The 5,171-nt window shown below is 37.5% G+C and overlaps 1 pseudogene; it reads right to left on the bottom strand.

Annotated features, from left to right (window-relative positions):
* LOC107683463 (mitogen-activated protein kinase kinase kinase 9-like) overlaps positions 1-5,171 on the bottom strand; it is a 16,618-nt pseudogene that overhangs the window by 8,575 nt on the left and 2,872 nt on the right.

A 5,171-nucleotide genomic window follows, 5' to 3' on the forward strand; every position in this document is an offset into this window, starting at 1 on the left:
TAAAATTAGTTTTTTCTTATATTTCTATTTAGCTTTCATTTTAGCACTCACACCTGTATTATTTCAGTTAGTCGTCAAGGCAAAACTTTTAACTTTAATTTTTTTAGTTAGTTTCAAGTTCAAAAATATCAAATATTTATATTTTATTTTATTTCAGCACTATTTCAATTAGCATTTTTTTTTATAGTTTTAGTTAACTATAACAACATTTCTATTATTCTTAGATTAAGCAAATTACAGTAACTACAGACTAATCAAAAACGAAGCCTAATTTCATAATATGGACATTTCATAAACAATATATGTTTTTGAAGTTTCCCAAATGGGCTAAAAATGTATTTTAACTTGTTTTACTGCATTCCTGGAGAATTTTCTCAACATAATTGTTTTTTTTTTCTATAAGTTTACACAGGGACAGTATGAGATGCTGAAGACTTGCCAAGATGGCTTGCCTTTGGTGTAGCTAGGTCACAAACACACACACTCACACACATTTCTTGGCACCCACCTCCAAACATCACTGCCCTTGGAAAAAGTCGAGGAGCGGATGACCTCAGGGGCCATCCAGGCATACGTCCCCGCCGCGCTCATCTTCGTGGTCCGATGCCACTCCCGAGCCAAACCGAAATCAGTCACCTTCAGAGTCTTGTTGCTCAGATCCTCATTCTCCACACGCTCCAGAATCAGAACTGTGGGGCGGAGTTAATGTCAATAATGATGATTAAGTACATGAAACAGAGGTTACTATGACTACAGCAAAAAAACAGAAGTCATCAGCATTTGATTGACAGGCAGCTTTGTATAGGAGCTGTCCACCAGAGTGGTGCTGAATTGGTCAAAGCCATCACTGTAACAACTTCACCAACTCTAAACCTCATTAGAATACAGTATTGCATGAATGGAAAAGGTCATAAATCAAATGCAGAGTAGTTTAATATTAGATTTACAGTTCAAATGCTTCTTTATGTACATCACAGCTTAGCTGTGACATTCTGTGTGTTTTTGTCTAAGTTTGCTTAGTTAAAATTAGCTGCTTTTGTTTTTCCATAACAGCCAATGAAAAGCTTAGAGACTTATCTTTGAACTACAGCATCCAACTGTCAGCAGGGTCCTATTCTAATCATATCCAAATGGCCTATGAGAACCCAGGACATGTTTTGAGAGGCCAATCAAGTGGCAGGGAGTGAAGGAGAGTGCAAATCCTCTGTAATACGCTTTGGGTTTACAGGATCCAATCAGACAAGTCAACTGCCAAACACAGGATTACAAACCACTTACACACTCAGAGAGCCAATACACCAGCCAAGCCCTCCAGCTACAAAAACACACACCAACACACACTCCTTCCATACACAATACTATACAATCCACTGACACACACAACAACATACACATGAAATTAACAAAATATTAATAATAATGAATTAGAGATTAATTCTGTTTCATTAATTTTCCTTTTTAAACACTTATTGAAAACTATTTATTTAATTCTATTGACAGTCCTAGTAAATACTGAATTTAAAACAAATATTTTTAAAGGTTTATACATCTAACATTATTCTAATAGTGGGTAGAAAAAAACTGAAATATAGTTGGTAGAAAAAAGATACACTGTCAACTTAATACAAAATAAATACTCTGCTTTCTTAACATAAAATATAAATAATTTTATCCTATTAATTAATTTTAGAAACAACATATATTCTCTTTATAATATGTACAAATGTATCTTTCTACTTGAAATTATTTGGCTGCTAAAATATAATTATTATATTTTAGAAAGAGGTGCCCTAGAAAGGGGATTATAATAATTTGGGGCCCTTGGCATCAAAACTTTTAAAAACGCCTGGCATAAGATCTAATGTCTTACTGTTGCTGGACTTGAGGTCTCTGTGGATGACGGGTACAATGGCCTGGCAGTGCAGGTACAGCATGGCACGTGCGATCTGTACCGCCCAGTCCACCAGCGTGTGCGGAGGGATGCGTTTCCCAGCCAGTGCCCAGTTGAGCGGCCCACCGCGGGCGTATTCCATCACTAGGCAGAGGTTGGGCTCCTGCAGACACACTCCCAGAAGGCCCATGATGTTGGGGTGTCTCAGCATGGCGAAGAGCTTGGCCTCCTGATGGACGCTCTCCAGCGTCTGCGACACATCCTCATCAGGGTCCCGTCGAGCGGCTTTCACCGCCACCTCCTTCCCTTTCCAAATGGCACGGTACACTTTTCCAAAACCTCCAACACCGATCATTTCCTCCAGCGCCAGCTCACTGAAATCTATCTGAAGAACTGAAGCCAAAGAGAGAATATAGTTTTAAAACACTGCCACAGATGTGTTGTTAACTTTAAATAATTACACTACCAGTTGAAAGTTTGGAATAGTTAAGAATTTTTTTATGTTTTTGAAATTTCTAATGCTCATCAAGGCTGAATTTATTTGATCAAAAATACAGTAAAAACAGTAATATTTTGAAATATTATTACAATTTAAAATGACTGTTTTCTATATTATATATTTTAAAATGTAATTTATTCCATTACTCCAGTCTTCAGTGTCACACAATCTTTCAGAAATCATTCTAATATGCTGATTTAGTCATTTATTATTGAAGCTCAGTTATTGATAATGGTTCTTGTTATTATCAATGCTGAAAACAGTTTTTGCTGCTTAATATTTTTGTGGAAACCCTGATAAACTTTTTCTTTGATAAATAAAAAGTTAAAGGGGTCATATGATGCGATTTCAAATAGAACTTTCAATCTGTAAAGTTGCAAAGACTAAAGTCTCAAATCCAAAGAGATATTCTTTATAAAATTTGAGTCAACCACGCCCTCCTAAAACGGCTCGTTCTAACACGCCCACACATGTCTACGTCACGATGTGGGAAGATTTGCATAACACCGCCCAAATGTTCACACAAAGAAAGAAGGCGTAACTTTTATTCTCGCTGTAGTATTGTTGCTGCCGCTATGTCGTGAAGATGCTGTGTGTTTCGTTGTGAAAGCGAAACTACTTTGTTTGGCCTTCCAAAAGAGTACGATATCCAGCCCGGAGTCATCACTCATCACATGTGGTTGCCGCAAGCCAGCCGGACACTCCTTCGTCGAATCCGCCGGCTGCGCTGTTCTCAAGCCCACCGGCCGTTCCTCACTCTAGCCCGCCGGCTGCCGCTCACTCTAGCCCGCCATGTGTGACGCTGTGTGCTTCGTTGTGAAAGCGAAACTACTTTGTTTGGCCTTCCAAAAGAGGACACGACTAGAAATCAGTGGTTAAGTTTAATATTAGATTTACAGTTCAAATGCTTCTTTATGTACATCACAGCTTAGCTGTGACATTCTGTGTGTTTTTGTCTAAGTTTGCTTAGTTAAAATTAGCTGCTTTTGTTTTTCCATAACAGCCAATGAAAAGCTTAGAGACTTATCTTTGAACTACAGCATCCAACTGTCAGCAGGGTCCTATTCTAATCATATCCAAATGGCCTATGAGAACCCAGGACATGTTTTGAGAGGCCAATCAAGTGGCAGGGAGTGAAGGAGAGTGCAAATCCTCTGTAATACGCTTTGGGTTTACAGGATCCAATCAGACAAGTCAACTGCCAAACACAGGATTACAAACCACTTACACACTCAGAGAGCCAATACACCAGCCAAGCCCTCCAGCTACAAAAACACACACCAACACACACTCCTTCCATACACAATACTATACAATCCACTGACACACACAACAACATACACATGAAATTAACAAAATATTAATAATAATGAATTAGAGATTAATTCTGTTTCATTAATTTTCCTTTTTAAACACTTATTGAAAACTATTTATTTAATTCTATTGACAGTCCTAGTAAATACTGAATTTAAAACAAATATTTTTAAAGGTTTATACATCTAACATTATTCTAATAGTGGGTAGAAAAAAACTGAAATATAGTTGGTAGAAAAAAGATACACTGTCAACTTAATACAAAATAAATACTCTGCTTTCTTAACATAAAATATAAATAATTTTATCCTATTAATTAATTTTAGAAACAACATATATTCTCTTTATAATATGTACAAATGTATCTTTCTACTTGAAATTATTTGGCTGCTAAAATATAATTATTATATTTTAGAAAGAGGTGCCCTAGAAAGGGGATTATAATAATTTGGGGCCCTTGGCATCAAAACTTTTAAAAACGCCTGGCATAAGATCTAATGTCTTACTGTTGCTGGACTTGAGGTCTCTGTGGATGACGGGTACAATGGCCTGGCAGTGCAGGTACAGCATGGCACGTGCGATCTGTACCGCCCAGTCCACCAGCGTGTGCGGAGGGATGCGTTTCCCAGCCAGTGCCCAGTTGAGCGGCCCACCGCGGGCGTATTCCATCACTAGGCAGAGGTTGGGCTCCTGCAGACACACTCCCAGAAGGCCCATGATGTTGGGGTGTCTCAGCATGGCGAAGAGCTTGGCCTCCTGATGGACGCTCTCCAGCGTCTGCGACACATCCTCATCAGGGTCCCGTCGAGCGGCTTTCACCGCCACCTCCTTCCCTTTCCAAATGGCACGGTACACTTTTCCAAAACCTCCAACACCGATCATTTCCTCCAGCGCCAGCTCACTGAAATCTATCTGAAGAACTGAAGCCAAAGAGAGAATATAGTTTTAAAACACTGCCACAGATGTGTTGTTAACTTTAAATAATTACACTACCAGTTGAAAGTTTGGAATAGTTAAGAATTTTTTTATGTTTTTGAAATTTCTAATGCTCATCAAGGCTGAATTTATTTGATCAAAAATACAGTAAAAACAGTAATATTTTGAAATATTATTACAATTTAAAATGACTGTTTTCTATATTATATATTTTAAAATGTAATTTATTCCATTACTCCAGTCTTCAGTGTCACACAATCTTTCAGAAATCATTCTAATATGCTGATTTAGTCATTTATTATTGAAGCTCAGTTATTGATAATGGTTCTTGTTATTATCAATGCTGAAAACAGTTTTTGCTGCTTAATATTTTTGTGGAAACCCTGATAAACTTTTTCTTTGATAAATAAAAAGTTAAAGGGGTCATATGATGCGATTTCAAATAGAACTTTCAATCTGTAAAGTTGCAAAGACTAAAGTCTCAAATCCAAAGAGATATTCTTTATAAAAGTTCAGAGTCAGCCACGCCTA

The sequence above is a fragment of the Sinocyclocheilus anshuiensis genome, unplaced genomic scaffold (genome assembly GCF_001515605.1).
Source record: "Sinocyclocheilus anshuiensis isolate Anshui unplaced genomic scaffold, SAMN03320099.WGS_v1.1 scaffold413, whole genome shotgun sequence".
Classification (NCBI taxonomy): Eukaryota; Metazoa; Chordata; class Actinopteri; order Cypriniformes; family Cyprinidae; genus Sinocyclocheilus; species Sinocyclocheilus anshuiensis.